The sequence below is a fragment of the Cydia amplana genome, chromosome 8, assembly GCF_948474715.1.
Source record: "Cydia amplana chromosome 8, ilCydAmpl1.1, whole genome shotgun sequence".
NCBI classification, from domain to species: Eukaryota; Metazoa; Arthropoda; class Insecta; order Lepidoptera; family Tortricidae; genus Cydia; species Cydia amplana.
In genome coordinates this window covers 5061762-5081638 of record NC_086076.1, presented here as the reverse complement: position 1 = coordinate 5081638, position 19877 = coordinate 5061762, and the positions used below count along the sequence as shown (strand labels likewise).

General features: G+C 33.1%; 1 protein-coding gene across 1 annotated transcript in view; it reads left to right on the top strand.

The window, feature by feature from the left end:
- LOC134650240 (RNA-binding protein EWS-like) overlaps window positions 1–19877 on the top strand; it is a 42107-nt gene that overhangs the window by 3701 nt on the left and 18529 nt on the right. The window lies entirely within an intron of this gene.

Genomic DNA, 19877 nt, shown 5'->3' with positions numbered 1-19877 from the left:
AGGTACAAACACGTTGCAACCCACAGGTGTCTATTTTATTTAATAGGGGTTTTGCCTTAGATAACCAATAAAATATCATTAATTATTACGAAATGTCATGGCCCTGTATTTTATTGTGTATTAAATTATAGACCATTTTAAAAAACTGATCGGCTACAAACACGTCGCAACGTGTCGTATCATACAACGCACAGGTGTTTGGGTTATTTAATAGGTTTTTGTCTTATCCGCCATATGTATGCATGTGTGTGTGTTGTACAATAAAAGGAGAGCTCAAATCGATGGGACCGCCATTCGTTCAAACGTGTTTGTCTCAAAACAGTGTCAAGTGCTAAAAATATACTTCAAGTAGTTTAAAGTATCGCAATACAGTACTCTTCGTCATTAGTGTTTATTTTGCAAATCAGTATACAACTTGCAGCGAATTAAAATGGAGGTAAGCTCAACATTATCTGACTGTTTATACACAAATATTATCTACCTGTTTCCATTTATATCAAGCGTCTCACAAATGTTTTCTTTTGTTTTAGATTTCAAACGAGAATTCTCTTGAGTGCACATTCAAAAATTATTATTACGGCAATGTGAGCGACAATGAAACTGAAGTTTCAAAACCACTTAAAATCCGTACCCAAAAACGAACCAACAATATTGATGTATTTTTCGAAAAGCCTACGAAGAAACAAGCTGCAGAGTATTCGTCTACTGTTGCCCAGTTGACAAATGGAGGTACAAATTATATATCTTCTCGCGTAGATGACGTTTCAAAGGCCACTCATCTCATAAAAGTTGATGTCTATGACATGAAAAAATTGCGAGGTGTTCCAAGCGATCAGCACTGGAAATTCGCGAATACTAGAATCAAATACTACACGCAGACTGAAGAAGATGACTATTATTCCAATACACAAGAATTAATTTACAATATTACTAAACATATTGCAACTAAAAACAACTGTAAAAAATATTTCATCGAAGCAAAGCCATAAATCATCCCTTACGCCGCCCACACGTAGAAATCCCCCACCAACGAACAAACGATTTTTGGGCCTATATATAGATAGACAACGCAAAGCAAAACCATACCGTATCCCTTTTGACACCCGTAGAAGCGAAACAACGAGCACAAAATGGACCTACAAGATTCGCAATACGACGAAGAATTAATTAAAATTTGTGAAGACATTGAGATGCAAAATCAAAGCTCTAAAGGATATTCTCCTGCGTCACCGCCTTTATACATCAGTTATGCTGAAAACCCTCTTTTGATAACGTGGGAAGATGAAGAGGAAGACATAGAAATGGACAACACGGCAATATCTATCAGCGAAGATGCATATGAACCATTATGCTATGACGCGTTCGCCACCTGTGCTACAACATGTTCGTCGCCTGTGCCACAATACGATGAGTGGAGATTGGAGTGGGGGAAAATGGTGTGATATGCATTAAGATGCTAGATGTTTTAAAATTAAGACCGTCTTTATATGTGTTTTTATGTGAAACGTTTGTGTGTAAATGTAGGAAAGACTTGTGTGTAATTAGTTATAGCTAATAAATTTGTCAATACTTCTCCTGTATTTTACTGGTATAATTCCCTTTCTGTGTACTTGCAATAAGAAATAAGGAAAGAAAGTAAAGACATTGTCTGATAAAATATTTATTTATTACACAAAAAAATAGATCTATACATATTTTTCACAACCCAATCATTATACATGGTATTATTTATAAATAAGCTTAAAAAATCAAACATCGTTTTACCATTAAATTTAAAATATATATAAACTAAACAGTATTCGCCACAAACTGACGTGAAATTATTTTGAATAGATACATTGTTATAAAACCATTTCTTTGAATTTCTTTTTAAAAACAACTTATGATAACCAGAAGGCTTTCTACCAAAAGAATCAAAATATTCACCATTGCCATGCATATCAATATGAATTGCTACCCAGTGTGATCCGGGTTTAAAATCTGGGTCTAAATTGCTTATGATATAAACCGGAAGGTCCATGAAAACAGGTATTCTGTTAGCTGGATAAACATGCGACTCAATCGTGGGACAGATTTTTTTCATACATAATTGTAATTCGTTGGTATCCATTACAAATTACTTATTGAATTCACAGATGAATTCGTTACCAAGGTTCAAAAACTAATGACATAGTGTTTCATATATCTATTATTATATACACTAATATATTATATAATCTAACTATTAAAATCTACAGTCACATCTCGATGTTTGTTTATTTCGATGATATTATCAAACTCTGCATAAACAATGCAATTAACAGTTGTGCTAAGAGCATTTTCAAATCGAACTTCTAATCGTACACTACCATGTCTAACAAGATTCCAGTGAGAAGTAGAACTTGCTGATAAATCAGGTGTTAAATCGAAACACATCAAACAATAACCATTTCCATAGTCTTCTCGACTTATTGAGTTCCCTTCATTAAGAAAATGAATACCCGTTCCAGAAAACAAGGTGTGATATGTTGAAACCATTAAACCGTTGCTGAAAGATGGTTGTAATGTTTTTGAAGGAACTTGATGACCATCAACGTACAAACTAAATAAGTTCATATCGTGGTGGTGGAAATTAAAAGGATTACTTTTTAAACTACCATTAAATGCCGTATTATCAACAAAACCCACAATACACCTTTTTGGCACTTGGCCGAGGAAAATATTATCAAGTGATTTCCCTTGCACACCTGATGGTATTGTAAGTACTTTAACTTCCGCTCTTGTGATGGGATACTTTGCAGTCGTTGAAGCTAAAACCTTTTGATGTGCAAGTAAAACGCTCGGGTTAATTTTTGTTCTTCTAATTATTAAACTTGCATCCATTATAAGTACTTTAAGTTTTTTATCTTGATTACACATAAGATTAAACGACTCCTTGGATCGTACTAATTTAACACGAACTTCAACACCATTTATTAAAAACTTTTCTTGATTGAAAATATCACCGTGTAGGTGTCCTATCATTTCAACTTCCTTACTGTTTTCGATAAATGTTTCTCTCTTGGTCCAACCTTTATTAGTCGCATCAGTTGCATTCATATGACCCGAAGTGTCTTCGTACCATAACCCACATGTAAGATGAGACTGTTTTGCTGCCGGTCCATAATTTAATAGAGTTTCCATATATGCACGGTATGCGTATGTATTATTAGGCGGTGATACTAGTTTTTGATTTAAATAAATATCCAACTGGTTGAAAAGTGAATGTAACCAATTATTAACTGGAGCAACATGCGTTTCTGCCGATTTAATGTTAGAACCATCTTGATTCAATATCTTGGCTTTGATATGCAGTAAAGTGTGAGACAGGTCAATATAGTCATCACCTGATCCTGGTACTTGAAATTCAATAGGACCATCATCACTAAGAGAAGAAATAGGTTTATAGTGTATCCACTGCCCATTTTCTATACTTGTCTGCGTTGATGGAAGGGCAAACAAATCTAACTCGGACTTAGCGCATTCGCATGAATGATTATGTAAAAATGACATGTTTTAGTTAGAAAAAATATCGTTTATATATTTTTTATTTTTCTTTGTACCTCTCTGTCGCACTGCTTTTGATGTAATGGTGCGCTCCTGTCTCTTTCGTTGTATTTTATACCCGGACCCTGACATCAAAGAATCAATTTTTTCATCAGCTTTTCTTTTTAAATTACTGCTTGCAGTCTTAAAACGAAACTTTAATGATTCATCAATAGGGTGTGAATTCATCATGTCGGACAAGATGCCAACACCGGCATTTAGTGCTTCTTTTCCAACCGTTCTAAAACCGCTGGATAACAGAGGAAATACTGACCTAAACAGTCCCCCCAAAAAACTTCCTATGCCATGTCCTCGTTGGTGAGGAACACCTTTATATACAATGCCTACCCCTGAACCAGCTTGATGAGAATAATAATGTTCATATGGACAGCGAATATTTTCACGGTTATGATTCATTTTATCCGTTGAAAATGTAGTTTCACGCATAAAGTTCCAAACTGGAATGGAACCTTTCCACCCGTATGCATTCTTATATCAATTTCAATTGTATCAAACTCTCTACGCATAACGGGTATGTAATGTGCAGGAGAGAAGCTATGCATTTTATATGCTCCATAAATGTATTTTGTCGGATCAAGCGGTATTATTCTTACTAACGATGTCATAACATCCCCCACTACCTGAGGTTGAACAATGTCTGAATATATAAATAATTGTGATGGTAGGCCTAAATATAAATTAGCAGGAAATTTTCCTAGTTGACATTGTATAAGGTTCGTATTAGGTTTGAAACCTAGCTGAAGGTTTAGTATTGGCGTTGCATGTACGGAAACAATTTCTTTGTGCGAAGAAGTCACCTTGATAACTTTCGATATTCGGTCATAACTAAATTTAACCTTGTTCTTCAATAATGAGTTTTCATTAAAGGCAGATAAAAAGTGATCTATGTCGTCATATGTTGTTGCCGGTATATGAGACTTATATTCAACGGTAACAGGTGATTTTTCATTTTGTAATAATACGTGCTTTTTTACATACACTACGTTTTCATGTTCCTGAACGTTGTACAAGGAACACGGGTAATGAAACTCCACTAATCCGACAACCCATTCTCCTTCTAATTTTATTGTCTTTGGGAGTTTGGTGAGAAAGTTTGCTGTTGTATTTTCGGGATAATACTGCATTGAGCTGTTGCTCAACAAAGTTAAATAAAAACTATCATCACTCATATTTCTTCTAAACTCGACGCAGATATCCAACTATTGAATTTATTTGGATAACCTTTCCACTTCACAAGCACCTCCTTTCTGTTACCAACTCGTCTTGAACGTATTATTTTATCTATTTTACATGTCATGGTGGGGTTATAAGTAACTTTTTGTAGTTCTTTAGAATAGAAAGTGCCTGTGATTGGTTCACCTTGTAGGTCCTTTAAGGTATAAACAAAATGAGGGAATCTTTTTATTATTGATTCGATAACAAAGATTTCATCGCTCCAATTGGTTTCGTAACCTTTTTGAAATATGTGTTTATATTTAGTTATTCTGACATGATCACCGACATTGAAATTACAAGTATAATTATTTTTTGATATATTTCTTGGTGTGTCGTATAAATGAGTCCATACAGTCATAATGTTGTTAAAATTAACATCTATTGGACGCATTTTAATACTAGAATGATAGCTATGATTATATGAATAAAGGAGATCTTGTAAAATATCAATGTATTTATAAGTATTTTTGTGTGTAAAATAGCGCCACATTTTCATTTTTAATGTTCTTTGAAATCGTTCTACAATACTTGCCTTAATGTCAGGATTATTTGTTGTATAGTAGTTTATATTTTTACTCTTAAAATAGTTCCTTACTTCTTTGGAAACGAATTCAGTCCCTTTATCAGATTGAATGTGACGCGGAGTTGCTCTAGCTTCGGTAAATATATCATCAAAACATTGCTTAACTGTTTCTGAATCCTTCTTTTTCATGGATCTAGCAAAAGCATACTTACTAAAGACATCAATAACACAAATTATGTATTTAAATCCATCATTATATTTACTATATGTACGCATATCACTTAAATCGACTTGCCAAAGTTCATTATAATTAGAAAGAATGTATTTGTTTCGTGTAAAACGTCTTTGAACTGGTTTATGTAACGTATAGGTTTCCTGAGACCGTAACCAGTTTTTTACCTCATCTTTGTTCATTCGACCATGCATTGCTTTAGCTAATTTATCAATACTGCTGTAGCCAGCTGGATTAGAAACATCATAGTAAATCCTATTGATATCTAATAAGGGGTCCATCTCTCCCAATTGATTTTCTTTTTTGATGCTTCAGGAGTTTTGTGTGAAATTGGCGTAGAGGTTTCTTTTACTTGAGTCGATGTTGATCTGGTGTTTTTATATATTGGCGAATCTTGAACCTTGTTAAACTGCAGACTATTTATATATTCTAGATTAGATTGATTGCCTATGCAAGATGTAGGAACTCCAATATCATTTAAAACTGAAGCAAATTCTTTCCAGCCAGTGGGTTTTGTTTTTCGTTTGAGGGGTCTCACAACGTCACTTATCAAATCAGTGATATTACTTTCTGGAATTACTTGATTATTCACTACGATTTCACCTCCTTCTTTCCACCAAATCTTCGGTTTATTTTTTAAAATAGAATCAAGCAGGGAGTAACCTTTTTTTTGGTAACTTTTTGGAATTAAATTTATGATATGTGATGGAGTAAACTGTTCAGGGTAAGTGTGAGTTGAAGGAGTACTAGCAGCGTCATATTCGTGTGGATTTGGAGTTGGTAATGTCACATTATAATCAGTTTCATCTCTTTTAACCATAGATTTATCGATATACTTATCAAAGTCTTCATGAACTTTTTTTATATCATCAACAATAATTGGTAGCTTGAACGGTTTTCGATCTGTTTCTGTAAAATGCAAAAAACGTTGCAGTGCTTGAGAATATAATGCCCATTTTTCACGATCTCCCATTTTACTTTTCAATATTTTTTGCATGTCTGCGTCTAAACGTGATAAGGAATTCAAAGGTGCATTGTCATCATGTTTAAGCTTCTCAATGAAATCTGGTTCTACTAGAATCATTTTCTTCGTGTTCTCCATTTTAATTACGTTAATGAGCTCAATAAACTACTTAAAACAGCGCCTAGTATAATTGGTAAAAACGCACCACCCTTTTGAATTATAATAGTCTTTCTTAATTTTTGTTTACCCTTAGAAACTAATTTCCGTAATATATTTTTATGTTTATGTAACTTGGTCTTTTCTGTACTGTCTAATGGAACTTTTCCCCTTAAAACGTTGTAAATGCACTCACATATAATATTTATTTCATCTTCATCACATGCTTTAAGTAAAGCTTTACGATACTTTGGTTTTAACGTATGTAGAGCTTTAAGTAAATGTTGATGTGTGGTTACTCTATTAGACATCATTTAGAACTGACAAGAACAGAATGATTACTGACATATTTAAACCCTTTTTTCGGAATATATACTGTACAACATTTGTCAAATGGAAATAACTTAGTTTTAAAACGGCATATATCATCAGTGCTTTGTTTCAAATCAATCATCAGATATCCGTGTGCTGGCGTAGTTGCATCTTTGTAGGCTTCTTCAACAAATTTTGTATTTTCGGGATAAACTTGTCGTGACAAATACCGTATTTGAGTTTTGTCTCTAGGGTTTTTAAAATAAACAATGTATGTTGTGTTCAAAGATATGTCACGTTGTCCTCTCCCTTGATGAAATAGATTTTGAGTTATATAGAAAACGCTTAAATTTCTATGGTGGCTGCCTTTAGTAAAAATATCAACAATGCGTCCATCTGATTCTCTCATTAAATCATCGATTATAAGTAGTTTAGGTTGCTTTCCATCAAACATACTTAAATCGGGAATGCCTTGAATATAATCGACTCCATTTAAATTATATAGCGGCTGCATTTCATCATAGCACCACAGAACTTGACTGAATTCCGTATTACACATTTTTTCTACATTTTTCAGAAAGTTAGTGACAAAGTTTGATTTCCCACAACCGCTTGGACCAGCAATAATTGCTGTAAAAGGATGGATAAAATGATACATTATAGAAAACGGTCTTTCTCCTTTAAACACTGTCAAGAAAATAAAATCCAATTATAAGATTATGTGTATATATGCACTCCTTCTTATACACAAAAATGCATATTTATTCGAAATTATTTACTACGTTATAAGTAAATCAAAAACATTTTTTTTTGTTAGCATATTTATTTCTAATTATTTAAACAATTGTTAAAAGATACTTAAGTCACAAAAAATATATACAATTTCTATCATACTAAACTACATCTTTTATATTACATCTACATCTTATTGTTTTAGACACACCTTATGAACAATAAATAATTACTATAATTATTACACATACGTTTATTAGAAAACTTATATTTAAAAAAGATTATTAATTAATACAATACACTTAAAATAAAAATACATTATCATCCCTCCAACTAACGAACAAGAGCAAATTTAATTAATATTACTTTTACAATTAAATGACAAATGCAGAATCGATCCAATAACTTTTATGATCGTTCAGCTTAATATTTATTTCACTACTTTAACTTATAGTGACCCCAAGCTAAGGTGTCAAATGATTCTTGACAAAGATATCTTTTCGTGTCAGAATAAGATAACGAAATTTTATTGATTTTCTGTGTAAAAATTACATGTTTTATAGATCGAAATCTGTACATTACTGTTAATAAATTTTTCTTTTTATCTAGACAATTTTTGTAGTCTTCCAACTGAAATTTCGTAGTGACACATTTATTCACACCTTTAGCCTTAGCCACTATTTTTTCCTCGATATTCAACGCATACATTTTAGATCTTAAACCTACAAATTCTTTTAAAATTTTACCTTTATTTTCGTCTTTGAAATATCCTAATTTTTTTTTATTTATACATGGAAAACCGTATATATTATTGGGAGCATAGTCAGATGTATCGAAATGTTTTTTCAAGTCGTTTTTTATATCAGAGTAGAAATCTTCTGTAAAAATTTGATAAATAAAACTGTCAGTATCTGTGTATAACAACTTAACATTATTCCTGAATTTTTGTTGCATATATCCATAATGAAAGTCATACATTAATGTTTTTGATAAGTCTAATATACAAAATCCTAAGTATATAGGCTTGTTGTATACTAGTCTAGTTTTTTTTAACTGTACTGCAGCTAAGCTTTCGGTAAAAATAGAAATACTATGGAATTCAGGACGAGCGATATAACTTTCAAGTCCTTTTTTGTGATCTTGACTTTTCCACTGTGATAGTAAATACACATCCACTCTTTTCTCAATATTTTCCATGGTTTTTCCAAAAACTGCATTATTCATTAGTTTATAGAAGTCTTTTTCGAAATCGGTTACTGCAGATATCCTTAACGTAGTGTTCAAATCAATATACTTTTTGAGCCAGTTAGTTTGTTTAAATTTTAAGATTCTATGGACTTTTGTTAAAATTAATCCGTTGTCTAAACATTGTATAAGATTCCTATAGTGTATAACGTATTTTATTTTGTTTTTCAAATTTGGAATCAATTTTTTTTGTTTACTTTCATCTATTATATGTTCAGCACAAAATGGTAGATCTGAGTGAGAATCATGCAATGAATCTGGGTATTCCAAATCGACTTCTAAAATGTACCCATAATCAGCATCGTTTGAAAGTTTAAAGTCCGTAGTTGGGTCAACCCATTCAAATTCACCAACAGGAAGACGTTGTGACATCGCCCAACCATACAAGTTATTAGCATCGAGGTAGATAAGATAAGATGACGGTTCATTTGGATCAAACTCTGACATATAGTAATTATTTGACTTAGCATAGCGATTACTACACTGTGATATACCACCTCGAAGCCCTTTTTTAACAAACGCAATTTTATCAAAATCTGTAAAGAGTTCAAGTTGAATTCCAGTCATTTTAAACATAGCATCCCAACTGAGACCAGGAGCTGTAAAATAATGAGCTGGATCTAAGCTGTATGTATCAAGACACACTGAGCGAAAATTTTCAAAGACATCGGTTAATAGGAGAACGTCTGTTTTTAAATACAAGTTAGAATAATCTAACATCGTTTTACAATTGAAATGGGTCCATACGTTTTGCGCATGTTGATAATCCTCATCTGTTATACTGCTATCTGTTAAGACACTGTTAAAATCAGATTTTTCAGGCAACGATAACGCTTCAAGAGATTTACTCGATTTCATAAACTCGTATGGAAATATACCCTTTTGCTTCAGAAGTTTAAAATCTTCATATGTAGGGTATTGTTTCCTTAATTCATGGAATTGGTGTTCCTGGAGGTTTCGGGCTAATTTATCTAAACTACTCGACATGAATCTAAAGGAATCAACAAATCTAAGTGATAACAATTTTCCATCAATTTTAAGTTCCTTGCTAAAGGAAATATATTTTTCTTTATTTTGAGGTATAACCTCGATTTTCCCTTCACGGAAATTTAATGCTTTTACAATAAAATGAGCATCGTAATTACTTAGATTATGAAAAAATACTGGTACAAACGGTTGAGGTTTGAATTTATTATTACAAGCCTTATGTGCCACTCCATGGAATTTTCCCGTAGTCCAATCATAACTGAACACGCTTTCAGATTCTAACGTTTTATCACATACAAAACACTTATTATTAGCTCCAATTTTGTTTAAATCGCTCTGATTTAGTCGAATGGGTTGTTTCCGAAAGTGAATAAATTTTATTAATTTTGTTAAATCATTGTAAAGAGTTTCCATGAATACTTTAGCACAATCTGAACCTGTATATGATCGATAGCGTGAAAGACTATCATCAAATGAACACTTTATAAAATATCCAAAACTATACACTTCATGTTGTTGAACATTTTTTGTGTACGATTCCGTTTTTTTAGGCTTAGGTTCACTTTTTGTGTTCGATGTGCTAGGCTTAGGATCACTTTTTGTGTTAGATTTCGATGTGCTAGGCTTAGGATCACTTTTTGTGTTAGATTTCGATGTGCTAGGCTTAGGATCACTTTGTGTGTAAGATTCCGACGTGCTAGGCTTAGGTTCACAAGACGATATAGGTTTTAAAAATGCCTCGAAATCTGCGTAAACAACAAACGGTACTTTAAGTTTACGATGATATTTGTCAAAAAATATCTGTTGGTTCGAAATTTCTTTGCCAAACCAATCTTTGTGCTTCTTATCATGATTTGGGAGTTCGACAACAACGTGAGCACAATCATTTTGTTGATGATTCGTTAGTTCTTCATTCGAGTAAAATGCTAATAAACACCCATCGCAAATGTGAAAGCTATAATTGGTTGTAGAAATCTGTCGGCTTACTAATCGAGATAGATTTTTTATATAACAGTAATGCCCCTGGCTACCATTAGATATGTAAAGTAAATTAATATGTGTTGACTTACGACATTTGGTAAAGTAAAGTGGGCCGTTTACTTCATGTGATTTGGAATTTTCATTATAATGTAATCCGAAAACATTAATGCTTATATTATTTAATTTTTCAACTTTATGAACATCTGTTAGTTTAACTGGAAACGGTATATTTGAAAAATTTAATTTGTTACGATGAGTGATATAGGACGACACTCTTTGTGAACTGTTCCTAACCGGGTACAACGCTGAAAGAATCGCCCATTTCAAACACTCGTGGTCATTATTTTGTACGTTGATTATAGCTTTTTTGGTTTTAATATCATGTGGTAAATCGATATACGAAGAACCACGCAATGGATTGAATTGATTGATGTTCATGTCTATGTATTGTATATTTTTAAGGCTCCATCCGCTGTCTTTCTTTTCAAAGTTTGAAATTTTATTTATGAGTGACATTTTTAAACTTTCAAAAAATTCTTCCCTGTTGTCACCTTTACAGATTGTCCAACTTAAAATATTAAAATCAAAAAAATTGTTGATTCCTTTAGTTTCTTGTATAAATTCTGCGTGTAAAATAAAGCTAACCTTGAATACTGTTAATTGTTGAAGGGCATCATCTATTAAATTATTTAAAGGCGTTTTAATACTCTCAAAAAAAAAGTTCCGGCGTCTCAAATTCAAGGTTACCTTTATTCACATTTGATGATATTCTATAAGTCAATAATCTATTTCCAAATGCAGTTTCAATAAGATCTACATTTGGATAAGAATGATGAAATTTTAAACTATTATTTTTGTGTACATTACTTCTTACATGTTGGGCGTAGTACCTCCTTGAAACGTTCCGATTGCATGTTTTACATTCGACAGTATCAACAACGACAGGAGTAGATGTTGCCTCAGCTGTTCGAGAAGTTGATGGTTGTGGCTCCATGGCGGCTGCTGGATGCTGGCTTGTTAAATCATATGCTGGAATAGGTTCCTCTGACTCACGTTTTCTTTTTATTCCACGTGTTACGCATCTAAAACAATAAAAAAATAATTGATTAAAATACTTATATACGAGAATGGGCTAAATAAATTCAGTACGAAAGTCATTTGTACCATAATACCTGACATTAAATTTGACCGGCAAAGAGAACAATAGGCTTCCATGGTTAATACACCATCTATCTCATCATAAGGTGAAATCGACGATCGCTTAACAGTTACATGTCCACTACAGGGGGTGATATAGGGCTTAAAATCATAATCGTGAGCTATACTCGGATCAAGTTTTCCACTGATAAACCACAATCTTAAATATTTATGAAAACTTTTCAGTAGCACTGATTTGCTGAACATTTTAATGTCTTCGCTAGTAAACTCCATTGTGATGGTGAAGGTTTATCAAATGACACAGATCGTTTAGGATTTCATTTATATTGGTTTCATATCTCCCCCCACTACAAGCAGTAATTAAAGTAAAACTAGTTAAAACATGTTTAAAATATTTATACTCACATATTTTGATGTTGTTTCTCGGCTTCCAAACAACGTTCATAGAGTTCATTATCAAAAACTGACTTATTGAGCTCTGAAACATCTTCACAGCGTTCATAGAGCTCATCGTCGTATTGCGAATCTTGTAGGTCCATTTTGTGCTCGTTGTTTCGCTTCTACGGGTGTCAAAAGGGATACGGTATGGTTTTGCTTTGCGTTGTCTATCTATATATAGGCCCAAAAATCGTTTGTTCGTTGGTGGGGGATTTCTACGTGTGGGCGGCGTAAGGGATGATTTATGGCTTTGCTTCGATGAAATATTTTTTACAGTTGTTTTTAGTTGCAATATGTTTAGTAATATTGTAAATTAATTCTTGTGTATTGGAATAATAGTCATCTTCTTCAGTCTGCGTGTAGTATTTGATTCTAGTATTCGCGAATTTCCAGTGCTGATCGCTTGGAACACCTCGCAATTTTTTCATGTCATAGACATCAACTTTTATGAGATGAGTGGCCTTTGAAACGTCATCTACGCGAGAAGATATATAATTTGTACCTCCATTTGTCAACTGGGCAACAGTAGACGAATACTCTGCAGCTTGTTTCTTCGTAGGCTTTTCGAAAAATACATCAATATTGTTGGTTCGTTTTTGGGTACGGATTTTAAGTGGTTTTGAAACTTCAGTTTCATTGTCGCTCACATTGCCGTAATAATAATTTTTGAATGTGCACTCAAGAGAATTCTCGTTTGAAATCTAAAACAAAAGAAAACATTTGTGAGACGCTTGATATAAATGGAAACAGGTAGATAATATTTGTGTATAAACAGTCAGATAATGTTGAGCTTACCTCCATTTTAATTCGCTGCAAGTTGTATACTGATTTGCAAAATAAACACTAATGACGAAGAGTACTGTATTGCGATACTTTAAACTACTTGAAGTATATTTTTAGCACTTGACACTGTTTTGAGACAAACACGTTTGAACGAATGGCGGTCCCATCGATTTGAGCTCTCCTTTTATTGTACAACACACACACATGCATACATATGGCGGATAAGACAAAAACCTATTAAATAACCCAAACACCTGTGCGTTGTATGATACGACACGTTGCGACGTGTTTGTAGCCGATCAGTTTTTTAAAATGGTCTATAATTTAATACACAATAAAATACAGGGCCATGACATTTCGTAATAATTAATGATATTTTATTGGTTATCTAAGGCAAAACCCCTATTAAATAAAATAGACACCTGTGGGTTGCAACGTGTTTGTACCTGATCAGTTTTATGAAATGCTCTATAATTGAATACACAATAAAATTCGGGGACCATGACATTTCGTAATAATGAAGGATATTTTATGGGTTTTCTAAAAATACTTCTCACGGCCCATGTCGCATAAATTTATAATATTATTGCATTCCAAAAGATGTAATTATTACAGCGTGGGAGGCTACAATAAATGGCAAAAACTTTAACCTTAATAAAATAAATCGTTTTAAAGAAATACGTATGCAACCCCTAATAAACTATTCTACCTCAAAAAAACATGGAGTCACACGCTTGTCAAAACCAAAAAAATGGACAGGCACACGAAATGTGGCTTTAGTTTATGGCAATACTAAAAATCCACTCCACACAAGCAATGACCGCCGCAGAAGCTGTAAACATATATCCATTAAGGATAGAGCAAAAAATATCAAAAAAAATCTGCGCCGCAGGTAGGCGCGGGGGTGCCGCAGAAACAGTAATTAGCTTACTACTGTCATGTCTGGATACCACTTAAATTGAGCTCCAAACATTCCACGACTCTTTTTCTTTCCGCACAGACTCTATACGACTGGATTATGATTGCATAGTTCATTGGATCTATTAATTCCCCTATTTAAGTATTATCATTCAAAATCATTACTTAGTTAAAAGTTAATTCTACCAGCCAACATGAAGAAACAACTCAAAATGTGCATTAGTTTACTTTGCCACTCCTGTGAATAAAATGCAACTAAGTATCTCATCAGTTTTTGAAGAATGAAGAGAGCCTTTAAATCCTGGTGTGGTGAAATAGTTATTTACATACAAGTGCGGAAAAGAGGAAATTCGAAACGAGTGGTGATAATTTTTAAATCGACACGAGTTGCGAACTACCTATTCGCACGCGTAATCGTACAACGTTTTACAGTAAATACATATGCCCCTTTAAATATTTGACATAGCAACGAAAAGTGCTTATTTACGCACTAGTGCGGGAAAGTAGCACTTTAGTAGCAAATGTACTGTAATAGTTATTTTCGATACAAGTGCGAAAAAGAGGAAATTCGAAACGAGTGGCGATAAATTAAAACACGACCGAAGAGAGTGCTTTAAATCGACACGAGTTGCGACGCACGTGTATCGAACAACGTTTTACAGTACATATGGCACTTTAAAGTTTCACCATACGCACGAAAAGTGCTATTTTACGCACTAGTGTAAAGAATATGACTGTAAAGAATATTATGAAACCTTCCAACATTTTAAATTAAGCATGAGCTAACATAAAACCTCAGGCTCTACAATACCTGCAGTTGTTTCAGACAAAAGAACGAGAAATTAATACGCGCGCTTGACACGGTTAAAGGGTCCTTTCAAGTTTGCAAATTTATCAGCGCTATCTCGAATCCCTTAACCCAATCACAAAAAGGCTATTATGCTGAAACAAAGTTGTTTTCTGTAAGATGGTATTTAATGTGACAATACGTCGTATAGCATTTTTGTAGCATTTGTATAGCATGTGAAGCGAGTTTTTACCGACAAGAGTGCTGAGTCGTTAAAAGTAATGACTGGCTTGCAAAAAAATGTTAAGGGTTTTTTTCCTTATGCACCTATTGTCTTTTGGTAAACATACATAAATACAATTTAATAGCAAATTTATAAAAGCGTTAAAAAAGTACTAACAATGTATAAGTGTCAATCTATGGAACTTGCTAACTATGTTTACTAATACTGACGCCATATTGAAATTGTCTCTGAATGATGAATTTACTAGGTAGGTAGTGACTTTTGTTTACATAGTTAGCAAGTTCCATAGAATGACACTTTAGCCTAAAGGACAATTGACTTTTAACCGGAAATATTTAGTCCAGTATACATCAATTTCTACAAGTCAAATATTTTAAAACTAGATATTACCATTGTCTATATCCTTATATTCTCCATCGGTCAGTCAAGGCAAGCTGCACGTTTTTGCATTTTCTACCGGAACACGTCTCGGATTAAATTGCTACTCGCCGGTGTATCTTCATCTTTACTCGGAATGCGGAAGTGTGGATGCAGCTTAAATACCGCTTGTTCTTATCGCGCACTGATTGGTATCTTATTGTCTATGTTGATCTGTGCAAAGGGCATCACTTCATAGTATAAAACAAAGTCGCTTCCCGCTGTCTGTCTGTCTGTATGTATGCTTAGATCTTTAAAACTACGCAACGGATTTTGATGCAGTTTTTTTTTAGTAGATAGAGTGATTCAAGAGCAAGGTTTATGTATAATTTGTTAACCCGTGCGAAGCCGGGGCGGGTCGCTAGTTTAAGTATATATTCAGAATTATCTTGCAATTCATTTGTAAGCTGAAAACTATTGGAATGTTGCTAATTACTTCAGAAATTTTTAAGCCAATTCTTGTTATGAAAAAAATTAAGTTGCCAAACTGACTCGTTTTGATTGCTCATACACAAAACCTTAACTAATTATACATCTAAACTCAAGAATCACTCTATTGATCGGTGAAGTAGTTTTTGAGTTTATCGCGAACATAGGTACATACATACAGACAGACGCGGCGGGGAACTTTGTTTTATAAGGTGTACCTATTAGTGATAGTGAAACTGTATAGGTACAATATATAAACGTTCGTATTCAATAGACTTATACTTACCTATAAGTCTTCCAAACCTTTTATGTAACCAAGATCCTTGAGGGTCATAATAATATAGGTAGGTATACACATGAAACGCAATAAAATATTTGAAAAAATATTTGAAAATATAAGTAGGTAACTTATGTAGGTACTCTCAATGCAATATATACGGAACAATAAAATCAAAAAATAATAGCAGCCAAGATTTCCATATCATTTTTAAAAACATCATCATTATAAAAATCGGCTGCGCATCAAACAGCTGAAACAGCTCATCACTATTATTAACATATCGGAAACTTGAAAAAAAAATGGTAAAAACAACGTGGCTTATGGTTTGGGCACGATTCTCGCGAAAACAGCGCAAAACCATTAATGATCTTATAATAAGGCATCAATCATCGCCCAAGACATAGTTTTGTTTAGATTCTGATGTTTGTTGCAAGTGATATTATAATTCATTCAAAACGGATCATTCATTTATTCTAAAGTATCGGATTCCGTTAAAAAGCCTTCAACAAGGTCTATATATAAAACGATTTAATATCAATTACCTTACAAACCTTACCTTACCTTACCTTACCTTAGTAATAGCCTAATTAAATTTATTAGATTTGCCTCAGACACAACTAGCACCTTAGCGACTTGACGACTTCATACGACTACCTTGTGCCTAAGTAAACAAGTAAGACGCAACCGCATAAATATTTCAGGGTAAAATAAGATGTAAAATACTATTGCAAAGTATTAAATACGCAGATTTTTGCCTTGATCAGGAAATATTTTTTGCACTAAGTAACGCCAATAAACATTTTAATCCGGAACGATTGGTGTTTACCCATATAATTTGAAAATACTTTGTAATAACGACTTGTACAATTACGCACGGTAAGTTTTCATCCAATTTGTCATACATATTCATATTGACTGACCAGTCTGTTTGTACGAGCCGTACGAGCCTCTAGGCCTTGGCCGTTATGGGTGCTTTACACAGTTAAGTCAATTGTTCACCTATGATGTTTATAAAAAAAATTACAACAATAACCGTGCCCTCTTTTCATGATTATTATTCTATATAATAGTTGGGATGTGAATGAATTTCTTATAGATTTCCGGAAAATGTTCTATCGTTGTCAGATATAAAATTAGATTAAAGAATATTGGAATGTTCAACTTTGTCACATTTACAATAACTAATGTATTATTTAATCCATGATTTTTATGATAATCTCGCAATTTCATTGTGATATTTTCCTTTATATGTATAGCTATGTTTACATAGCTGATTAAAGTAAATAGGTACATATAAAACTACTCATATTTTAGTATCAGGTTTCCTTAACACACATCTACCTAATTTATGGTGCAATTAGTTATTCATTTTACTTTCCATCCTTCAGTACTTATTTACTTACTTATACAAGTATTGAATTGCAACTCGATGACCAACTATTTTATTGTGTCCGTCTATTATTTGTATATATTTTACTCTATTACTTACCCAAATTTAGTAACTAGCTTTTATTTATATTATTTCAGATTTGTAGTTATATTACACGACGTACTAAATAGTCGTCGCATTTTGTAACTAGTAGTAATACAATGTTTAAATTCTTAATTAAATTTTGACACACTAACTTTATTCTCATGTCCGTTTTCAATAGTTACATTTACATTTACATCCTACATTTACATTTGCATTCTACATTTACATCATAATCTAGCTCAAATGTAATGTTAACTAAGATTACATGACATGCACTAGATAATTAAATGAAGTGTTTCGAAAATTGATTTATTTCGGTACATTATTACGCAAAACTAGTTTTATGCATTAGATTTTATTCACGACTTCTGGGATAATTAAGATATAAAATGAACATCTTACTTGTCTTCTTTCATTACAAGAAGAAAATAGATGAATTACAGAAATATTAGGCATAACTCCTGAGTTATGGCCTAGCATAATCTGTATACATCAAAAAATTTAGGATACATAAAATTTTAAATAATATTTGGATGGGCGGTAGTTGAGCGGTTCCACGCTACAGTTTTCTTAGCAATTCGTTCTCTATGCTAGCGTTAAACTAGCGGCATTAATTACTTCGGCTGCAAAATCATACAGAATGGCAGTTCTCGTATAAGTAACTCCGGTCATTAAATAGATGACATCTTACACGTAGAATAGACGTCTTCGGTTTATTTGCATAGTCATTATACAGCGTGTGGCCGGTATAAAAAGTTAAAGTCAAGGTCGATCTCAAAATTTAGATATTCTATTCTGGTACATTCCTTGGTAACCATCTTAATGGGCTTCAAAAAATGTTTATGCAATTTCTCCATTATTGCAAATATATTTGGGACTATATTTGAACGGCAAACGAAATACGCTGTTGCGAAGTTGGTTTAGATAGTGTCATCTAAATTCGATTGTTGCATGCATGTTAAGCAGTAGGTATCATTTGTTAGTCCAAGCTCGGTTTGGACTAGAAATTGGAAAATTATTTGAATAACATTTAGTATGACATCATCAGTGGGTATTCGGTTTTAAAATTGGACTTCGAACGTTTTTTAGGGTTCCGTAGCCAAATGGCAAAAAACGGAACCCTTATGGGTTCGTCATGTCTGTCTGTCTGTCTGTCCGTCTGTCCGTCTGTCCGTCTGTCCGTCTGTCTGTCCGTCCGTATGTCACGCGAGAGACACTTCCAAAGTGGTAAAATGTGTGTCCCCCCCTGTAACTTCTAAAATAAGAGAATGATAAAACTAAAAAAAATATATGATGTACCTTACCATGCAAACTTCCACCGAAAATTGGTTTGAACGAGATCTAGTAAGTAGTTTTTTTTAATACGTCAAAATCCCCTAAATACGGAACCCTTCATGGGCGAGTCCGACTCGCACTTGGCCGCTTTTTTAAACATTCATTTGTTATATTATGTAATTTGAAGGGTTAACATTTACATTTACACAATAAAATTGTTACCTGCAAGAAAAAATGTTTATTGCTAAAAGTAAAAAAACTAATCTATCAAAATGTACTACAGAACAGATGCCTCGGTGCCTTGGCCCGTGACTCGTCTTCATTTTTAGATTAAATTCTAGATTGTTAATTGCAATAAAGCACTTAAAGCTTTTGTATGCCTTATAAGGCCTTATTAGGAAAAACATAACTTCTTGTCCATATTAGCAACCTCGTTTGGTATAGGCATCGGCTTGTACATCATGTACAAATTAATTGTTTTAATTGCTTAAGTACCTACTTATTGAACACATAAAAGAATCATTAATTTAATTACTTATATGTTATCCTTTAAAGAATTGTCCACTTATAAATAATTACTATAAAACAATAAATAAAATTCCTGATCGCGACCTTTGTGGTCATCTCGAGTTGTATTCATCACTTACCAGACGGTATAAAATGTAAATGTATGTATATATAGTAGGGTTATCTACATAACTATATGTAGGGTTGGTTGATTAAAAATCTTGGAGGATATAAT